Source organism: Sciurus vulgaris (assembly GCF_902686455.1).
Source record: "Sciurus vulgaris genome assembly, chromosome: 18".
Lineage (NCBI taxonomy): Eukaryota > Metazoa > Chordata > Mammalia > Rodentia > Sciuridae > Sciurus > Sciurus vulgaris.
The window spans coordinates 39,664,684-39,686,929 of NC_136479.1; the positions used below are offsets into that span (position 1 = coordinate 39,664,684).

General features: G+C 59.6%; 1 protein-coding gene across 10 annotated transcripts in view; it reads right to left on the reverse strand.

Annotated features, from left to right (window-relative positions):
• CALN1 (calneuron 1) overlaps positions 1-22,246 on the reverse strand; it is a 381,358-nt gene that overhangs the window by 246,275 nt on the left and 112,837 nt on the right. The window lies entirely within an intron of this gene.

Consider the following 22,246-nt stretch of genomic DNA (forward strand, 5'->3'; position numbering starts at 1 on the left):
AGCCAGACCAGGCCACACCCACAGAAGCCTGGACCAGACGGAAATGCAAACTCTGCTCACCACCACACCCCCACATCAAAGCCGGAGGGCTGAGGCAGCAAGGTCCCCACCCGAATCAATTTTTGTCCCATAATATTTCAAAAGACCTGAAACCAAGAACCAACTCCACAGGCAGCGGCTACAGACTTCCCGTGGCCACCACGGATCCACATCGCCAGGAGCTCCCTGCAAGAAGGAAGCTGCCACTGCCCGTGGTTCTGGGGACCGATGGCTCCAGCCACAGCCACGCCCTCCCCGCACGCAGCCTGGACAGCGACCCAGCTCTGCTTGGGCCTTGAGCCTGGCCATCAGACTGGACCCAGGGCTCCTCCAAAGGCCATCTCTGCTGCAGGACAGCCCAGGTCTGGTGGAGACCTGGTCGGATCTGCGTTGCTTTGGAGGCTCAGCCTGCCCAGCCTGGTCCCAGCCCCGTCCTTGTCACAGCCAGTGTCACCTGAAGGATCATAGAAAATATTCCTACAAGATAGCCCCGGGAGAAAAGCGGAGAGAGGAGCAGCTCGGGAGGAGGGAAAACTGGCCAGGGATTAGCCTCCCAGAACATCCTTTCCCAATGACAATGGGTCCTGAAGGACAAGGGCTGACATTGAATGCTGGCCTTGAACCTTGACCTCCCCCCATTGCAAATTAGCCCTAAATGGAGGCACATCAAATATCGGAACTCTGGGAAACAACAGATCCCAGAGAAAGAAAAGCAAGGGGCAGGATTTGAGTACTCACCGCTCGGGGTCTGGACTCCTGTCTCCCTATATAATCATGACAACCTTTTACAACTACCCTCCAAAGTTAAAGTTCTAACCTATATGACCAGCCCGACTTCCCAAACCGCACAATTAAACCATCCTCACTGTACCCTCCAACACTAAGACCCCTCTGGAACTGACGGCCATTTTTGCATCGGGAAATGAGCCCCTCCGGAGCCCGAGTCTGCGAAGGGACACAGGCTTCTCTGAATCTGCTGCGGTCTGCTTCTGCCCTTTTGCACTTGGTCACCTCCTTCCTCCCCCAGCACACCCGGCAGGCTCCATCTCAAATCTGTCCCTGGAAGGCCCAGCCAACAAACTTGGTCACCTCAAGAGCCACTGGGAGTCACTGCCCCCTCCCTGTGCCCATCCCAAATCAGAACCCGCCGAAGGTCATCCCCAACCCCTGGGCAAGGTTCTTCCCCTGGTGCTCATGAACCCCAGGAGTCAGTCCCCAGTGGACGCAGCGTTGGGGTCCAAGGCCTTGAGTGGAAGGCCCAACCTTTCAGAAGGGCTTAGGGGCAAATATTGATTTCCTGCTGCTGCTGAAAACTGGGGATAGACGAGGTCACTGAACACTAAGAAATCACTCGACGGTTTTGGAACTCAAGCCATGGAATGGGCCTCGCGGAGCTAAGGCCACGGCGCTGGCTAGGCCGGGCCAGCTGGCGGCTCCAGTGGTCATTCGTCGCCTCTCCAGCCTCTAGCAGCTGCCTGTGCCCCCCAGGCCCTGGCTCCTTCTGTCCTCAAAGCCACCCATGCCAGAGTCCTTCTCAGCTGCGTCACGTGGGTCCTGGTCCCCCCCAGCCTCTCTCACTTCTGAGGACACCTGTGAGTGTACTGGGCCACCTGGACAGTCCAGGCTAACCTCCTGGTCCTGAGGCAGCAACGAGCGGCCTTAATTCCACCTGCAACCTCGATGCCCCTCACCTATAAGGGAACATGCTCACGGGGCCGGGCCTGGGAGGCTGGCACTTCAGAGCAGCCGCCATCTTGCCCAGCCTGGGACACATCTCCTGGGCGGGGAGAAGAGTCCGCGAGGAGCCCCAAGAAGGGAAGGCTGAGGCCAGCAGCTCAGACTTCCACCTCCGCTTCCCCTCACCGACCTCATTCCTGACCCAGGGGCAGGGAGGTCCCCTTCCTGGTGGGCATGGGGCACAGAAGTTGGGCCGGTGCCACTCCAATGCCAGAGTGAGGCAGGGCACAGTGCGGGGGGGATCCTGCCCCAGAGGAGCCGCCCTCTCGGCACCTGAGGAGAACGTGTGTCTGACAGGGTCCGACGGAACACAAGCCAGCAAGAAAGGCCAGGGGACCGCGCAGTGCCTCTCAGGGTGCTGGCCTCCCCGGGGACCAGGTGTGGCCCTGCCCTGCCCCCTCGCTCCCCAAAGGCGTGCCCAGGTGGACCGGAAGGCCCTGGGGGGCGCGGCACAGCAGCTCCCTGGGGCAGACAGCAGAGCGCCCAGTGGGGAGCACAGAACTCAGGCCTGCAGGCAGGGGCAGTCAGGGCCAGGCACCCTGCCACCCACAGCGTGGGGAACCCCAGACCCAAACATCACTACAGAGGACAACTCACAAAGCCACCAACCCAGCGCTCACCACCGCCCTGACGTCACCGCTTCTGCGGCAACCAGTGCACTCCGAGAGCTAAGTGTGGCCGGCAGAAGGGCAGAACCACACCCTGGGCCCTGGGCAGCCAGGAGGAGCCATCCAGGGAGCCACATCCAGGTCCAGAGGTCGCCGTGGGGAAGGGCTGCAGGGAGAGGCCTCAGAGGCGACCCGGGTGCAGGGCCCCAAGGTGGGCTGCCCTTAGGTGCCCGCCGGGTGTTCTGCTCTGTGGGGCTGGGACCCGTGGAAATGGGGCAGGAAGCGGCACCCCCCCAAGCTCTAAGGCTCTGCCTTAACGCCACCTCCAAACAAAGACAGGAGGCCTCGAAGAAGCGCTCTGGACCACGCAAAGGGCACCATCCACAGGCCTTTCTGGGGACATTCGGGGCACGCCCTGTGAGGCCGTGACGGACCGGCACCCTGTCCACCGCCTGACCCTCCTCTGCAGGGAAAACCCGCCCAGAGGACTCCGGCCCAGGCATGTTGTCTCACTGAGACCACAGAGGGGAAGCCAGGGGTCTGGAGGGAGGCGAGGACGGGAGAGAAGCAGACGGAGCACCCTGGGAGCGCTGGGCGCGCAGGGTGGCAGGAGTCGCGGCGGCACCTTGCACCCTGCCGGGTCTCCCGCTCCCAACCCTGAGGAAACGAGCTTGCCCAGCAAGCCCCGGGCTTCTGCTTCTTAATGGCCTTCGGTCACACAACCAGCTGACCGCCAGCACAGAACATGGAAAGTCCCTCCCCAGTGACAGCCAGGGGCCACCACTATGAAATCCAATGCCTTTCATTTAAGGGTCCCCTGGACGTCTGAGTCCAGTGGAATTCACAGGGGCCACGTGCAGGACACCCTCACCCAACTCTCCACTAATAGGAAGCGGCATGTAAGAAAGTCCTGTGCGCATGGGAGAACTGTCCACGGGACTGTCCACCCAAACCCCGGCCCGAGCTGCCTTCTAAACCAGGCTGCACAGGCAACCCCCAGACTCCAGTGCCATGCATCGACCAGCATGCGCCACGAGTTCGCTCCTCCTCGTGCTGAGCAGAGCTCCACGGGCACATACGGTGCACCGTCTTGACCCTTGGTCTGTGGGTTCTGCAGGTGACCACTGGGGTGTGGCTCGGCAGTAGAGCACTGGCCTAGAACACAACAGGCCCTGGATCCATCCCCAGCACCACACACAAAAAAATGTTTTTAAGACTCGGTCCTTTCTATTTTGAGACAGGATCTCACTAATTTACTGAGGGTCTCACAAAGTTCCCAGCCTGGCCTCGAATCTGCGATCCCGTCTCAGCCTCACCAGTAGCTGGCATTACAGGTGTGGACCCTATGCCCGGCTCACACATAGCTCGTGAGACTGAGCAAGGCAAGAAGGAGCCAAGCTCCCTGCTGGCCCTGGGGACATGGAGACTCACTCCTTTCCAGTCTTCATGTCCTTCCCTGGACACCAAGTCCTCAGAGGGCAGCAGCTGTCAGATCACTTCTAACCCTGCGTCTTCACGTTCATACCCTTCACCTCCTTCCAGAGGCAGAGCTGAGGAGAGCCAGGCACACAGTGGACCCAACACCAGAGCTGGTTCCAGGGCACAGTGGCATTGGCTGGCTACTGTCTCTGGTGGCCATCTCTACTTCCCACCAGACACTGGCAGAGAAACAAAGACCAAAGCTCCTAACATTCTGCAATTTCTACTCCCTGCATGTCAGGGCACATGGACAGGAAAGCCCAGCTGGTGGCACGTCCGTGCTGGCCACAACAAAGGGAACCCTTGCTAGCTAGGGTCACCCCTCCAAAGCCCCCCAGGGTCCCACCCAGCCCACCTGCCACAGGGACGGCACATGAGCACTGTGGCCGCGGAGATGCAGAGCAAGTCTTGCTGGAAAGCTGGTTCATTGCCAAGGACAAAACGCAACCCATCCAGGTTACAGTCCATCCTGGGGCGGGGCATCCAAGTTTGGACGTCATGTCCACTCCTGGGCCCAGGCTTTAGCAGAGGCCGTCTGAACAGGAATCTCCAGCATTCAGCCAGCCCACGAACGAGGAAATGCCTAGGCGAGTCTGGGTGCCATTCCCTGGACAGCCTCTGCCCCCACACGGAGGCCCAGCCTGGAGGACTGACCTTCCCCTCCCTCTGCCCCGGCTCGGCATGGCCACTGGCAGGCTGCATGGCCAGAGAGCCCAGGTGGGGAAACGGGAGGCTCTGCCTGCGGTGAGTGCAGCCCCAGCAGACGGTCGGCAGTGAACGTGGGCAGGGGGACAGGGCACAAGGAGAACCGTGGCCTCCCTGGAAGACGGCCACTGGTGGGCTATGGTCAGGAGAGGGGAGGGAGAACACCACCCCAGGAGAGCAGAGCTGAGAGATGTACTCGCTGGTAATCCCCCAGGTGGAGCCCGAGGGAGCGCCTTCCACGGCCCCAGAGCAGGCAAAAGGCAGAAGAAAGCTCAGCGGTGTGTCCAGAACAGGGACCCAGCTGGAGGAGCAGTGCTGCCAGGCTCCAGCAGTCCTGAGGGGACTGTGTCCTGATGGACAGGACCCAGTAAAAGGGACCAGCTGGCCCCGCCCACTGCCGCTGCTCTTGCTTAGGAGTAAACCCAGGAGAAGAGGAAGCCCTGGTTCTGCGGCTTCACAAGAGCAGGATACCCCAGCCCTGTCTGGACTTGGCCTCCGGGCCCAACACGGAGCCTCACAGGAAGGGCTGTCATCACCAGAAGCAGCAGGGAGGGCTCTGATGTGCCTTCCCACCGCGGAGAGCCTCCTTCAGGGGTCCCGCGCTCACCCCTGCCGCCTCTGCTCTTCCTCCAACTGACCTGACCCTTGAGTGGCAGTTACTAGTCCCTGGGATGGGGTGGGAAGTGGCAGCCCAAAAGGGCCACTTCCAAAGAAGCCAGCAGGGGATTTTCGCCCTGTGGACCATGCTCCACCTTCGAAAGCAGCAGCCAGTCCACGAAGAGGTCGCTTTCTATCTCCTGTGCAAAGACAAGCAGCCAGACGCGGAGCTCACACGGAGCTCCGGCTCCAAAGCCACTCCATGTGCGTCCTATTTTAAAGTGAGGCCCTTGGCGCTGCCTCGGTGGCTTTGCAGAGTCCACAGAAAGGGCGTGAAATGCCACGCCATCTCCAGTGCTCGCCACTTTCCCGCACCCTTTGCGGGAAACAGATCGGCTGTGTCTGCACAAGACCCCCACCAGGGCGGAACGGAGCCCCCTGCGCACCATGCGTCTGTCTGCAGGGCTGCAGGGCGTGCGGAAGGAAACGGCACGGAGGACTGTTCACGAAGCCGGATTCTTCTCGGAACCACCGCTTCCTCGTCTGCAGGAGGAGGGCACCACCCCCCTCCCTGGCGGGGACAACGCGAGGCCCCTGAGATGGGCAGCGGCCCTTCCTCCTCCCCCCCTGGCCTCAGCGCCCTCCCTCCACAATGCAGGAAGGGTGGAGAGGGACGGCAGCAGGTGAGGCGGCCCCGCTCAGCAGTCCCCCTCACAGCACAGGTGGACCCCCACCATCCAAGCACTCTCGGGGTCGTGTGGACAGGTCGAAGGTCGCCATCATCACCCAGACGCTCCCACCACGTAGAGAAGAGAGGACAGAAAGCTGCACCGTTAGGAAGAGAGTCCATGGGTGTTTGTCACTGTGATGAAACACCTGAGAGTCAGCCACAGGGGGAGGCTCAGCCCACGGTCGGCTGGCTCCATTGCTCTGGGCCCAAGATGAGCAGACTCCATGGTGGAAGGGTGAGGAGGGGGGCAGTGGTCTACCCCGCGGCAGCCAGGGAGCAGAGGGGGCGAGGGGCAGGCAGGGTCCCCAGGGTCACGCCCCAGACCCACTCCTTTAACTGGGTCTCACAGCTTCCACCGCCTGCCCTCATCCCTTCAGCCCTAAATCCGCCGAGGGTCAATCCACTGATGGGGTGGGAGGCTCACACCCCACGCCCTTCCCCAAAGCCCCTCCTCTGGGCACTGCTGCCCTGGAGCTGGAGGAGGGAGGCCGCAGCCCCTGCAGGGGCGAGGAACCCACCCCGCCCTGCACCCCAACCTGTAGAGGAAGCACCGCCCAGTGACCTCACCCAGGCTGACCCGCCTCCCACCGCCCCCTCCAGCCACTAGAGGTGTAGCATTTGGCCCAGCAGCAGCGGGGACCAGAGGCAGGTGCCACACTGTGGGCAGCCTGCACTGCAGGCTGGGGGTTAAGGGCAGAGGGACAGGCCAGAGGGGCACTCCTGTAAGTCCAGGTTCAGCAGGCTGGGTGCACTGGGGTGGCAGGAGGGAGGAAGCAGGTGCCCAGGCAGGAGAGCAGGGGGTTGGTGAGGGCCAGGCAGCGAGGGACACGAGAGGGGACCTCTGCAGGGGCCTGGGAAGACACAGCACAGGGGCTTGGTGGCCAGCAGCAGGTCTGGTCCAGGGAGAACGTCAAGAGGACACAGAGGCCATCCTGGCGAGGTCACAGGGAGACCACTGATGGGGCCAGCAGGCAGGGTACCAGAGAAAGCAGGAACACCAAGACTCAAGCAAGGGCTTGGTTTTGGAACTGGCGGAGCCACTACTGAGCTGCACCCCAGGCAACCCCAGCCCAACCCCAGGTCTTTTTTATTTTGAGACAGTCTCATAAGTTGCTGGGGCTGGCCTTCAACTAGAGATCCTCCTGCCTCAGCCTCCCAAGTGGCTAGGATGACAGAAATGTGCCAACACACCCAGGCGCGCTAGCAAGAGGTTCAAATTTGGGCCAAAATCTTAGGATCACAGTGACAATTAAAAATACCATTTGGGGACGCTTGAGTGCAGAGGTCAATGTCAAAGGTGACCAAGGTCCCAGAAAAAGCGCTGGCACATGGAGGAAAGCAGAGAGGGAGTAACTCGAGCAGCAAGTTCAGGAGTCAGAAGAGGGGAAGAAGCAAGTCCGAGACAGAATAAGGACCCGGGGAGAGGGGTTGCGCAGAGACCCCATGACCCCGAGGGCTGATTCAACACCGGGGAAGGAGCATGAGGGAGGCGGAGCAGAGGGAAGACCAGGCGGATTCTTAGAAAGCATCCCGTGGGGAAGGGGACTGGGCGGCAGCCTGGCAGACGGCAGAGCAAGAGGAAGACATCTCCCAGGTGAGGAGTCCCGGAGCACAATCCCAGGCTTGAGGAGGAGCCCATGAGTGGACAGTGGGGAGGGGAGAGGAACAGACCACGGGGGACGGGCTTGGGAGAGGGAAGGGTCTGCGGGAGGGGACCCGTTCACAAGGGGAAAGGTATCTCCTGTCATGAGACAAGCCAAGGGCAGGAGTGTGACAAGAAAGGGCCCAGTGATGTCAACAGGGGACTGAGCTCGGCAGAAGCCCACTCTGGACAGCTCGGTGGAAGGGTCCCTTAGCGGCAGGAACACGCGAGGCAAGGGCTTGGCACTGCACGCGGTGTTGGCTTTTCCATTGCTGTGGCCAGAACACCCAAGAACGACTTGGAGGAGGGAAAGTTTATCTGGGCTCACGGTTTCAGAGGCCCCAGTCCACAGACGGCCAACCCCATTGCTCAGAGCCCAAGATGCAGCAGCCCATCATGGTGGGCGGGCGTGGGGGAGGAGAGCAGCTCAGGACAGGCAGCCAGCGAGCAGGTGGGGCAGGAAGGGCAGCCCGGTGACCCAGCCCTGCAGCCACCCCCGCTGCCCACAGCTCCCACCCAGTCCGTTCACGCTGGGTGGGCCGATGAGGTCACAGCTGTCCCCTCCCATCATTTACCTCTGAATGTTCCTGCACTGACAGAGGAGCTTTGGGGACGCCTCACATCCCAACTATAACAGACGTCAACAGAAGACAGCAAGCGTCCCTGAGATGAGACTTGGCCTGCGATCAACTCCTGCCAGCCATGGAGCTACCTCCTGGGCCGACACCCGCGAGGCCAGGGGTCGGGTGGCCTGTGACACTGAAGCTGCTGCCCTTGTTGTAGGAAGTCCACGCGTCGTGTCCTCCTCACTTCCCAAGGATGAGACCAGCCCTGACCTAATTTCCACGTGCCCCCGTCCTGGACCTCAGCTGCCCAGCTAGTACTCCACAGTGGACGGAAAAGCAGCAGCGGCCGGTTGGTGCCGCTCACTTCCCAGCACACCCGCTGGCGTCTGCTTCACAGAAGCACCTCAGACGAGCGCGCAGAAAACAGGCAACGACACGGCCGTGCCCGCGGGATTTCCTTAGCGACGGAGCTCTCCGAGCTGTCGGGACCTGCAACGCGGAACAGCATGGAAGGCGACTGCTGAAGGAGCAGCTCCACGTGCAGACACCCAGCACCCGCACAGATGGGACCCCACGCAGGGCCACCAGCAGAGCCTGCTCCCTGTGCCGCGGAGTGGGAAGGGTGCAGTCACGGCCCTCACCGGCGAGGCCACGAAAGGTTGAGACGCCGCATTGGGAGCTGGCACATCTCTGAACGCAAAGCACTCCAGTCCCCTCAACCCTGGGCCTGGAACGTCCTCCTTTTGCGGTCAGACACCTCGCCTCCCAGGCTCAGCCTCGCGATTCTCGAAAGCCAAGTGACCACCAGCTCCCTCTTCGACTCTGGCCACCCCCACCTGGCTCCCACACCTGGCTCCCACACCTGCATCGGCACCACCTGGAAAATGGACTGCAAGTGGGCGGGGCGGGTCCTCGGGAGGACCAAGCCCCAGGGTCCAAAGGACCCACCTTCACATTCTTCCCTCCACACCTCCAGTGTCAGAAAAACCAGGTTAGAAGGGGAGAGTGCTCACCCCCCGGACGGTGGCCAGGCTCGGGGAGAGTGGTCACCCCCCGGACGGTGGCCAGGCTCGCCGCCTGTGTTACTACCACTGTAGCTACTCGTGTCTAATTAACACAGCTGTGCATCGCCAGCAAGAAGGGATGAAGGATGACTGCCGGTTGACAGGGCTGAAAGATCACAGGAAACGCCCAAAGTCACAACACCCCCGGCTCAGGTGGACCCATCGCCCTCCAGACCAACTAGGGAAGAAACTGACAGAACAGGCTGGTCCCTCAGCAGGCAACTGCACGAGGACACGCGACAGGGAGCGTCCTGCAGTGAGGAGCCTGCCCACAGAAGTAGCAGCAGAGGCGCGAGGGAAACCCCCATCCAGCCCGCACCTGGCTGCAGAGCTAAAGCCGCGGAACTCTTCCTTTGGGTAATGGCAGAAAACACCAGCCTCACCCCAAACTCAATAATGTGGCTGATCTGCACCAAACGCCCAGAACTGACCACACATACTGCTGGGAGGAGGGACGGTGTCTCTGGCTCACCTCGAGGGTCACACTCATGGCACTTTCCAACAGGCCTTGCCTGGCAGGTCACGCCCACTCAGTGGGCAGTGAACAGGTACCAAACCTGTGCCAGACAGACGCAGGGCAGAGGGGGCGGCCGCAGCATTTCCTGGAGGTGCCCCTTGGGGGATTTTGTTTTGTTCTCTTATTAACAGCTTTGCAACGTCAGAAGGCCAAGCACCCGTGACGGCCCCCTGTGCCCTGCTGACCACTTACACAGGGAGGTTCAAACACACCTGGGACAACACTCTTTCATGTCCCAAAATGACAGAGGCTCTGACTCAGCCAGGTCGTGAGCAGAGGAAGCACATGCTCCCTGAAAGTCCCAGGCTGCTGTGATCCAGGTCTGGGCAGCGCCGAGCACTTGCCACCTGACCAGTGCAGCTCCGGGTGTAATGAACGCAGGCCCTCCCCTGTCCACCAAGGCCTCTTCACACCCCAGGCTGAAACTCCAACCTGACAATGAGGGGTCAGGACGCCGTCCATCCCTTCCCACTCCCGCTCTGCATGGCTCTCGTGGCTGTGCTGAGTGACCGCCCCCCCCACAGAGCCCGCAGGCCTCAGGATCCTGAGTGTGGACGGCACTCTGGACCATGGCAAAGCCCTCGTCCTGCCTGTGTTGGTCAGCATTCCACCGCTGTGACCAAAACACCCGACAGGGGCGACCTAGACAGGGAGAGGCTTATTTGGGCTCTTGGTTCGGTCCACGGTCAGCTGACCACACCATGGAGGAAGGCGTGGCAGAGGAAAGCTGCTCAGCCCACGGCAGCTAGGTGACAGAGGGGGAAACGGGCCACGTCCCCAGGGACCTGCTTCCCCAGCCAGGCCCACACCTGCCCTCCCTAGAGCGACCCGCCGTGGTCTGCTGGGATCATCAGCCCTCCCAGGGATTCATCCCGGCAAAGTCACAGCCCTCGCGACCACCGTTTCACTCTGGACGTTCCCAAGTTGACCAACACATGAGCCTTTGGGCAGACGCTGCAGGTGGAACCAGAATACCAACTAAGTGGATCTTCCCCTGACTAAGGACCAGGGGCCGTTTCTATTTAGTACGTTTGAATGGAAATATTTCCAGAATGTATTACGGACTTGGGTTCCTTCTCTTTAACCTTCATTTGCACCACATTCTTGTCTGGAGCCACTCGAGGGCTGGATCTTGAACCCCCTCCCCATCTCATAGAATTAAGAAGGTCATTCTGAAGGTTAAATCTCCTCTCCGAAGACCACAGACACAGAAGATGGAAGAAACAGACTAACCTGCACACAAGCTCAGAAAAGAACCCAAAGTTGCTATTTTGAAGAAATCTCTGATGTTAGCGGCAGACCTTGAGGTTTCCTCCTGCCTTCTCAGGGCCCAACACATAGGGAGACTTCATCCATCCTCCCTGGGTCCGAACCAATGACGGGTTGAGAGCTTCCTATTGCAGAATCCTGGGAATTTGGTCTCAATTATTTGAAAAACCAACGCTATTCACGTCCGCTAATATTTACTCAGTTCTACAGCATGCAGGTTCTCCTGCAGATACTACAAGGGACTCAGAAGAAAGTGGGTTCTGCCCCCAGCATGTAACTGAGTAATCAAGACACAAAAGGGAGACAGGCCTCTGATTAATGATCATAATACAGATGACACCGAACCAAGTCACAGTACGGAGAGTGAGTCTTGTTAGAAGCTTCCATGGAAGATGTGGCGATCGAACGGCGGGGAGGAGGGCGGCTGGGCAGGAATGGTGGAGAGGGCCTTCGGGACAGAGGACAGGTGTACCAGCAGTTTAGAGACAGAACATGGGGCTTCGCCACATTCTCAGCTGGTGAAGTGATCGTCCCTTCTCGGCTCAGGTCTCGCTGCCACATAAAACCTAGCACCTAACTGAAGAGAGAAAACTCAAATCCCAATTCACTGACTCTGAGTGCAGGTGGCAAAGATCTTCTCCCACTCTGTAGGCTCTCTCTCCTTTTAGATTGTTTCCTTTGCTGAGAAGAAGCCTTTTAGTTTGAATCCATCCCATTTATTGATTCCTGATTTTATTCTTGCACTTTAGGAGTCTTGTTAAGGAAGACTGGTCCTAAACCAACATGATGAAGACTCAGACCTACTTCTTCTATTTGGTGAAGGGTCTCTGGTCTAATTCCTAGGTCCTTGATCCATTTTGAGTTGAGTTTTGTGCAGGTGAGAGATAGGGTTTTAATTACATTTTACTGCACATGGATTTCCAGTTTTCCCAGCACCGTTTGTTGAAGAAGCTGTCTTTTCTCCACTGTATGTTTTTGGCACCTTGGTCTAGTGTGAGGTAACTGTACTCATGTGGTTTGTCTCTGTGCCTCTATTCTGCACCACTGGTCCACGTGTCTCTGTTGGTGTCAATGCCACGCCGTTTTTGTCACAGCTCTGTGTGGTGTAGCTCAAGGTTGGGCAGAGTGCTACCTCCTGCGTCCTGCTCTGGCTCAGGGTGGCCTTGGCTATTCTAGGTCCCTGGTCTTTCAGGTGTTTCTTCACCCCCCAAAGGTGACCTCTAAGGGACACCATGTAAGTGCAGGAAACACGGAATTCTCAGGTTGGGTACCAGAATCCCTTTCCCGCCTCCCCCCGCCCAAGCACAAGACGGCAGAGAGGCCAGGCTCTCTGAAGTCCTCGAAAGGCACGGGGCCCAGGGCACCAGACCCGGACCGTGGATCCTCCCTGCAGTGCTCCTAAGCACAGAAAAGTCAGCTTGTGGTCCAACGGTTACGGGATCAGCAGAGTGGCAGTACCAAGGCCACCTCACCCGAGCACGCGGACAGCAGCACAGTGCCCAGGACAGCACTGCCTGGGCCCTGGCCGTCCGTGGTCACAGCTTTATGGGACCAACAACACTGTCCTCACTGTTGCCATGGAGCTCAGGGTTGGCAAAGCCGCCAGTGCAGCTGATGGGAGCGAACGTGGCCTGGGACGTACCCAGGGGGAGAGGGGAAGCCGGAGGAGGGCAGAGCTGGAGCAGCCCCAGGCTCCTCCATGGCCAGGAACCTGCCCCAGGGAGGGGCGCCGTCCTCGCCTGGCATGGAGGGAGGCAGTGGCCAGCGCCCCTCAGGAAGGGAGGGCAGATCTGCTCGCCAGCCGACCACCTCCCCTGCGCTCGGGAGCCCCAACATGGCGTGGAAGGCACTGCCTGCTCTGGGAGGAGGTCTTCAGCATGTCAGCAGCTGCGCCCAGCGAGGACTGGGAAGACCCCGTTTCCAGCCATCAGAGAAAATCCACCTCAGAGCCAGGTCCCGGGAGCCTGGTCCTCACTCTCAGGACGGCCCGGGAGCGGGCGCCAGTGTCACTGGGTCTCCTTCCCTCTGCTTTCTTGGCCGTTTAGACTCTTTCCTCCCAACCCATGTGGGTAGGGGAGTAGGCACGACATGCCACAGGCTTGGTGCCAAGGCCTGGAAGCACGTGCAGTATGCTCTCAGCCCAGGTGCCAACGCCTGCAGGGGCCTGCCCTGAGAGGACAGAGGGGCAGGACACCGGCCAGGGCTCCCTGTGTCCTCCGCGGAGCGGCTACCCAGCCCACCGTGGGGAGGACAACCCCTGCAGGTGTCCCGTCCTGATGACGTATTCATAAAATCCATAACAGTAACGGTACCGGCCACTGCGTTGCCGCGTGGGTACGCGGGACATGCCGGATTCGCAGCAGGGACTCAGTGCTGCTCCAGGGACTGTCCCGCTCCCGCACTGCAGAGGCGAGGGGACCGACCTCTCCAGCCCTGAGGAGGTCGCCCGACACTGGTGCCACACGCCAGCGGCTCTCTGCCACCGCTCTCCCACTCGACTTGTGATGGGTGACTCACCAGGAGCAGTCAGCTCTCTCTGAGGCACTCTTATCAGAGGACCTGGGTTCACCTGTCAACCGCTGAGAGACTGGGGACAGCATGACATCCTCAGACACTGCCATCCAGACGAGACCAGTGCCCCAGCGTCAATGTCCTCCTGGGGCCTCGAGGACCATGCCACCTGGCCTTCCCTGCCAGCGATACTCCTCTGGCCTTGGCAAACTGCTTCCTTTCACATGTCAACAGTCGAATTCAAAACAGTGCTTGTGTGTGTGTGCATGTGTGTATGTGCGTGCATGTGCATGCATGTGTGTGCATGTGTGTGTGCATGTGTGCATGTGCATGCATGTGTGCACACACGTGTGTGTGCATGTGTGTGTGTGCATGTGCATGCATGCACATGCGTGTGCAGAAAAAGACAAACATTGTGATGCCTCTGGATTGCAGCTCCACCTCTGGACCTGAATCTACACCGCCTCCTCTTCAAATGCAATATGCAGAATGTTCTAGAAGGAAGCCTGACATGAGCCCTAGGTTCAGAGGTGGGAAGTCACCCACTGCTGTTCCACGACCTAAGGTCAGCTCGAGTGACAAGCCAGTAGAGGGAGACCAGTTTCTCTCTGTGCCGAGCTCTGCCCGGGTCTCCACTGTCACCTGGGCACTTGGCCTTCCCTCCAGTGTCAGCAGGTGACAGCCCACTCCAAGAGCGAGGGAAGGAAGGGCCAGGGAGTGGCCGTGGGCAGAGCTGTCCTCAGCCCGAGCCAACTCACACAGCACCCAGCTCTCCAGGAAACCAGGCAGTGGTCTCCATGCTGGACACCGCTCTGTCCAGATGAAAACGGTCACCACAGAAGAAAGGGCAGTGGGGAGGCGCCCACTGCCACCTGCAGCAGCTGCGTGGTGTGCCTGTGCCCCAAGCCCGGGTGTGGGGGGCTCAGAGCCCCTGTGTCCCCAACCACGCAGGCGTTGACTTCAGGTTGGGTAACTGGTCTCTTCCTCCCTGAATAAGAAGCGCCGAGCGTGATCTCAGGGTTTTCTGTGACACCCCGTGACCTGTCACGAGCTGTCACTCGAGTCATTGCCAAGCTGGGGTACAGAGCTTCTGCTGGTTTAAAATAGACCTGCTGACTCCCTGATGTCTTTCAAAGGCACTGGTACCAAAGTGGGCTGCACTCAGTGACTCACGTTCAATGAAGAGACCTGCAGAGGGGACCCTGTGACATCCGAGACGTGGCACCCAAGGCCCCTTTTCAGAGGGAAAGCCAAATCCCATGCCCTGAAGCCACCCAGCACCCTCTGGTGGGGCCCTCATGCAGGGGACCGAGGATGCCAGCCAGCAGCCACTGAGTGTGGACGTGGATCCCCCACCCGGATCCCCCACCGGACCTGCAGATGCCGTGGTCCAGCAGGGCCGGCGGAAACCTCTAGGCTCCTGATTCCCGGACCCGGGAGGGAGGAGAGTCCAGCTGTGTAAACCCGCAGGTTGTAGTGTGTTGAGTCGCCACCGAGCCACACAGTCCAGATGAAACTCCTGCTCTTCCCGCTGGGATCAGAGGAAGGGGCGTGATATCCCGACGGGAGGGCGGTCCCTGAGCTAGCGGGTCCCAACCCTCCCGTGCTTTGAAATGAGCTGCAGCAGGATCAAATGCCCGGGACGGCAGTGTGACGGGGCAGGAGCAGGGCCAGCCCGTGAGAACACGGGCACCATCACCCCCGAGTCGTCCCAGGAAACCGTTGATCTGCTGCTGCCCAAGTGCCACCAGGAGAAGCAGCTCAGCACCAGTGGAGTCGGCACGGCGATGGTGGGGACTGGCGAGCCCTCTGCAGCGCGCGGTGGAAACGCCCAACAGTACACGCCAGGGGGACCCTTCCGTCAGCTGGAGAAGCACACGGGGCCGAATCACCAGGGGACAGGTCGGGAGGCACTTCTGTTCCAAGCAACAGCGTCCAGGTCGTACTCCTGCTCTGCAGTGTCCACGTCAAGGCCAGGCCCTGCGTCACAGGTCCTGCTCTGCAGTGTCCACGTCAAGGCCAGGCCCTGCGTCACAGGTCCTGCTCTGCAGTGTCCACGTCAAGGCCAGGCCCTATGCCGCCTGCCCCTGTATCCTCCTACCAGGAGCTGCAGTGTGAACCTCGCATTCTCCCACAGGTCCAGGTGATGAGGACTGGGTCTCAGCCTGCTTCCTTCAGGCAGTGGCAGAAACATGCAAGAGGTGGGCCAGGGCGGCTGCCGGTCATCGGGGCCATACACACAATGGGATTGTGGGATATCGGCCTCTTCCTCTCTCCATTTAGCTTCCCAGCCACCATGAGGTGAGTTGTTAGCTGCACTACACAGTCCTTGCCATGATGTGCTGTCTCACTACAGGCCTAAAGTCAGGGCTAGTGGTAGACTCAGACCTCTGCAACCATGAGCCAAAACAAACCTTTTTAATAGTTGATTATCTCAGCTATTTCATTACAGTAACAGAAAACTGACTAACAAACCAAGATCTCATCTCTGCCTGCTAGCTGAAACACTTTCTTAGAAATAAGAACCAAAGAAATAGGAGATACTTAGAACCATGTGACAGAAAGCTACCCTCAGCTCTCCGCAGTTAGAAATTCTGATGTCAACATTTTTGTCCCTTATTGAGATTTGCCTCTATCAAGTCACTTTTAGGAAGAAATGTGTTTTTAAATAATCCTCAGAAATTTGAGAGGAAGATACGGTGAATGCCATCAGTGCATCTGAAACAATAATCCAAAATACTTAGATGGTTGGCATCTTGATTATGGGTGAAAGGCTAAACACCGTTGAAAAAACTGTTCTTCCCCGGACCCTTTAAGGCTATCTTTAGAATAAGGTAATCCCTGTTTACCTTTTGGCCTCAACCAATGGGAAGCTTGGAGCTAAATCTGATGCTCATTCACGGTGAGGCATTACTGTAGGCGGACGTCACCTCCCTGTCTCCTTTGTGTGTGGATTTCTATTTCTGTCTGGCAGCCTTTGTTCTTCCCTTTCATGTCGGGCGTCTCCATCACTTTTGGACGCAGGCAGAATATCAATCACAGACGAACAAAGTGGAACCGGGAGGAAGAAGCTGGGCAGGTTCCCTTCCTGGCCACTGCTCCCAACCATGTTCTCAGAACCCAACGCGGGGAAGCCCCAGAGTCTCGGGCACTGGCCCTCTGAGCAGTGGACCTTGAAGGCGGACGCCGTCAGAGAAATCCTCCCTCGCACGCTACAAAGTTTCACGCCTCTCCAAGCTGGAAGGCGGGCCAGGTCCAGGAGGAAGGTTCCCGGAGACAAGAGGCTGGCACGAGGCCGGTGCCCAGCTGGAGCCAGCGCGTCCCCTGCGCTCCCCTTCGGGGACAATGCAGAGGCTCCCTGTGGAGGACAGAACTTGGAGCCACCACCCTCCTCCAGAGCCCTGAGCTTCTCTTCTTATGACTGGAATGTTTCTGCCTCCCTAAAGCCCTCTCTCCAGGGGCCGTCAGAGGGAAGCGTCCCCAGAAAGGCCAGTGGGCATGCCTCTAGGGCCCTTTACCACCATCAGAGGTGGAGGAGAATCAGAAAATACAGGAGGCCCAGATGGGTGGGGTGGGTGGGTGGCCCTGGCACTGGCCCCCAGGCGCGTCCCCAGGGCTGGCCCGTGCCACCTCCCTCCCCTGCAGTGCACCTCTGTGCTTTAAAAATGCCTCCCCACCCACTGGACATGGGCTCCACCTGCCAGTTGTCGCCCGTGTCAGAGTGGCCGTGTGCGGGCATGTTGGGGCAGGAAGCAGAAGTGGGTCCAGAGGCCTGTCCAGCAGGAAGCAGGAGCCAGAACACCAAGCAGAAAAGCCTGGGCTCAGAGACCAGGGGACACTGTGGATCCCAGTTCCAACAGATGCTGCTGCGTGACCTTGGACAAGGTCGCCAGGCTCTGGAGCCTCACCTCGGAGAACCAGGGTTAAAAAACAGCACCTGCCTAGCAGGCCTGCTAGTTCCCAGGTCCTGTGAAGAGCTTCCACACAGAGCGGGGACCTCGGCTGTGACCATGGCTGCGCGGCCACAGGGCCGAGACTCCAGGCTCCAGGTCTTCCTGGCGCTCAGAGTGGAGAAGGCGGAGGAGTAGGAAAGATGGCGGAGCACCAGGCATTTGCTTCCTTGCTGGAACAGAAATCCACCTTCTCCAGAGGAAGACACCAGAACAATCTCCACAGCAGCAGCGGGACGCCTGTCATACATACCGACGGACGTGCCCAGAATAGGACGTGTGAGCCACAACCACAGGACCACCCTGAGAGGGCCCGCCGCCTCCACGCCTCCTCCAAGACCGTGAGCCATAGGGAACATTCTAGAACTGGGAAAGTGCACACGTGTGAGTCCTGAGAAAGGGAGAGAGCGAGCCGGGCGAGAAGAACAGCTGAAGAACACGTGATCACAGATCCACGTGCAGCACACGTGTCTACGGTCGTGCGAGTGTCTACACAGGACACATAGATACACGTTACGTGTTCACGCTCTTCGCTGTGTCCAAGGCCTCTGCAGGTCAGCTGATTGGAGGAGACGGGTGTGTTTCCGACACGCACATGTAAAGAATAAGTGCTGCAAACAGGTGTGACCTCACAGTCTGCGTCTAAGGACCAGCCTCCAGTGACCCGGCCCGACATAGGGCCAGCGTCACAGCTGAGACTCAGGGTCAACTCTGAGGGACACGGGTGTCTGGGCAGCAGGGACCTGGCCCCAGAAAACAGCCTGTGGTCAGAGGAGAGATGGGGTCTGCAGGCAGCCTCTGGGGCAGGTGTAGGAGAGGAGGTGAGAGGGACAGGGTCAGGGAGCCTCCTGTGGGGCGCTGCAAGGAGGGGCCGCCACAGAGAACAAGTGAAACCCGTCCACGAGGGACCCCTGGAGCCCAGAGCCCGCAGGACAGCTGCACTGGACCTGCACACCCTCCCGACTCAGGAGGGAGGACGGAGATCGGCCAGGCAGTCTCCCTTCCCTGGGATGCCGGCGACAGCCAGGTGGGAGCAGGCCGAGGACCAGGGTCCACAGCGCATGTGGAAACGGCGGGGTGGAGGAGGGGGCCAGCCGCTGACCAGGACACCAGTCAGGGGTCTCGAAAGCCAGGGCGTGCTAATAGCACCACAGGACAGGCGCGGGAGGACCTCGGGCAGCCGGGGCCCCAGGCTGCAAAGGCCACGCCCGGACCCCAAGTAAAATCCCCACACGTGCAGGAGCAGGTCCTCAGAACCGCCCTGGAGATGGCAGACCTCGGAGGGAGGCCAGAGCCTGCCCTGAGGCCACCCCGGGAAATGGCAGCAGACGCGGTTTTACACCCCCTGCCCCCAGGAGACGCCCACCACCTCCTCAGAGCAACTGTCCCCAGGGCAACCTACTGCCCAACAGGAGCCATATGCACAGCCACCAGGGAAGCAGCACCAAGGAAGGGCACAAGGCGGGCTGTGCCACCCTGGCTGGCCGGGGGGCAGTGAACCAGACCGTCCCCGGGGCGACTGACCGTGGATCTGGCCTGGGGACAGGAAGGAGAGAAGGGGCGGGGAAGACTGAAGGGACAGATGACCCCATGACACAGGAGCGGTGGGGCCCCCAAGACCCAGTCCCACCCAGCGGCCGGGCAGGAGGTGAACCTCCTCCAGACAGTGGAGATGCCACATGCGCCAACCCCCCTCAGCCCAGGGCCCACCAGGGTTTCACCCAGGCCTGGGAGGACGCAAATGGACAGAGCAAATGGCAAAACGGACTAGGAGCTAACCCAGGCCTCCCCCTGGGAGCAGCCCAGCCTCCCCCAGGAGCAGGACAGGCACCCCCGTGGGGCGGGACGCTTACGAGTGGAAACGAACCCTGGGCGGAGGCGAATTTAACCAAGGCAGTACTGCACGTGAGTGAATGGAGAGCAGGGAGGAAGCCATCTTTTAAAACATGATCCACACGTCTGATAAAGCCCCACGCGCTGCACTTCCAGAGGTTCAAGGCCCCACGGACAGGTCTCGCGCCTATGTCAACCCCAGGTGGACCGTAAGCTCCTGGGTACAGGCAGCGCGAGTCTCGCTTACTGGACGAGCAATGAGCAATTGCTTCGGACGAGCAGGCGGCAAGCTGACCTGAAATAGTTGCCCCGCTGTGGCGCCTGGGAGCCCGGGTGCCCGTGTGCTCACCTGAGAAGGGGGGACCCTAAGGAGGCAGAGCCCAGCGGCCAGTCACTGGGTCACAGAGGCCACTGCCCTTGGAAGGAACTGATGCCACTCTCCTGGGACCCTGGCTCGCTCGAGGGCAGATTGTTCCAAAGAGCAGGAATGGTGCCCTTCCCATCCAACACCCGCTTCCCATCACATCACGACCTCTCCTCTCCACGTGCACCTGCTCTGATGCCACCCCCATGAGGTCCTCACTAGAACTGAACTGCTGCCAGCACTATGTTCTGGAATCCTCCAGAACCGAGAGCTAAATCAACCTCTCTTCTTTATAAAGTCCCAGCCTCAGGTATTTCATCATAGTAACAGAAAATGGGCTAATGAATAGGAATGAACACAAGAATGTCTCCATCAGCCCATCCTTGTGAGGTTTGTTGGGTTGGGAGATTTCCAACTCCAATCTGACCAACTCTGTTCAGCTTGGCATTATTCTCTTCTGAGCTTTGTTTAAAGAAACAGAAATTTGGCAGGAGTGAATTGCAGCTAGAGATGGCCTGTATTCTAGGGTCACCACTCATCACGGATGCCTTCGGTCCCTACATCCATCACTGATGAGGAACCAGGTGGGAAGCCGCCCCTGGGGCCGTCTGCAAGCAGGAGGCTGCAGCTGTAGTGTGGGAGGTGGGCAGTGTGTGAGCACAGTGTCAGTGACATCCACACCCACAGTGGCAGGTGTCCACTGGCATCCAGCTCACTAGGTCCTGTGCCACACCACCTGTCCTCTGAGAGATAGGAGTGGCCCGAGCGGCCTCCTCAGGAGGCTGGACTGAAATCTTAGAAACTGGTTTCCCCGAGTTCCAGTCCACAAAGGCCATCGGACCGACTCGGGCCGGCTGGAGTCAGACTCTGCCTGCTCTGAACTCAGAACACATCTGCACTGTCCTGCCGGAGCCCCAAGATGCTTATAAAAAAGAAAAGCAGGAGGCGTCATAACTCAGTGTTCACCTTGGCAGAAAAATAAATCAGTAAGGAGAGTGAATCTTCCGTCAGAAGATAAATGGCCCTTCTCCAGGCCGAGAGCCGATCGCCCTCCTGAAGGACAAACACATCCTCCTCACAGCTGGCCTCAAGAACCAGAGCGCAGGCGACCCTCAATCAGGGACCCAGCCCCGGTCTGCAGGGCTGGTAAAGCCCTCTCCCCGCATTGTGCACCTGCCGAGGTGTCCACTAACTGCCCCTGCCTGTTGGACAGGCCGGCCTGGGCACTCTACTCGTCCAAGAACCTGGGGGCATTTCAGCCAGGCCCACACCTGGCCAGAAGGCCAAATCAAGCCTGCAGTCCTCTTGTGAGGCGACCCTCTGGGGACCTCAGTCACCTTGAGAGCCCAGCTTTACACCGAGGAAGCTCTGCTCAGAGAAGTCTCCCAGAAATCAGCTCCCGAGAGCCCAGGGTGAAGGTGGAGGGAGGAGCTGGCCCTGGAGACTCGCGGTGCTCTCCACCTCCTCGAGCGCCACCCAGAATGTTCAGACGCCAGGGCTGCTCAGCAGATCTGCACGGGACGGTCCTGGTCCCTCCTGCCAGCAACTGACCAGCAGTATCTATTCAAATCAAAACAAGGAAAGCCCCCACACCCAGGTGCCTCCTGGTTTCCACTCTGGGCACTGCCCCAAAGGTGGGGAAAGGCCTCTCGCTTCCCACCTGCCAATGCCTGTGGAGCCTGAGAGTCTCCCCACTCCCAGTGGAAACCTGGTCACCGATGTGATGATGTGAGGGGCCTCTGAAAGGTGACCAGGCAGGCAGAGCCCCCAGGAATGGGTCAGTGCCCTTACACACAAGGCCCAGGGAGCTCCTGGCCCTTCTGCCAGTGAGAACAGAGTCCATCTGTGAACCAGCAAGAGCCCTTGCCAGACACCAAATCTGCTTGATCTTGTGCCTCCAGGGTCCCGGACTGTGGCAATGACCCCTATGGCTCACAAGCCGCCCAGGCTCTGGTGACTCGTTGTCACGGATGCCACCCAAGCATTGCTCCACCCCCTGGGCCCAGGAGGCAGGGCCTGCTCTCCGCTTGCATCCTGGACCTGCACACGCTCTGGCCACCCGAGGGCCCCACTCTCCTCTCAGGCCAGCAGCCCTGTCCAGCTGTGGAGAGCAGCTGCTTCCCACGAAGCCTGGTCCATTCGCACCCTCCGGCTTCTCCCATGTCTCCTAGTTGCTCCTGGGATCCCGCCCACAGGGCTGCGGCCTCTGCGGCCGCGCGGCTCATCCAAGAAAATGAGCAAGCCTCGAGGGAGATGCAAACAGCGGCAAGAGGGGAGGACACACCTGCAGCCCAACCCCTTCCGGGAACCCCAGTGAGAAACACGCTCTCCAGTTACACACGAGCACAGGGCTGCGGACCACGCGCTCACAGCACAGGAGGGTGGGTGACCCGACTGCTCCCTGAGGCAGCACCAGGGAGCAAAGCATCAGAAGCACCAGGAATCGGCCCTGGTGTGGCCTCGGCAGAGGCTTCTGCTCAATCGACCTGACTCTCCAGGTTTCGGGGGACTCTCTCTCCCTTGTTTTAATTTTATTTCTTATTGAGGGGGTTGGTTTACCCAGGATGCAATGGGACGCTCTCCCAGAATGCACCTGGTGCCCATATTCCCAGGTTTGCTCCCACCCCAACCCACG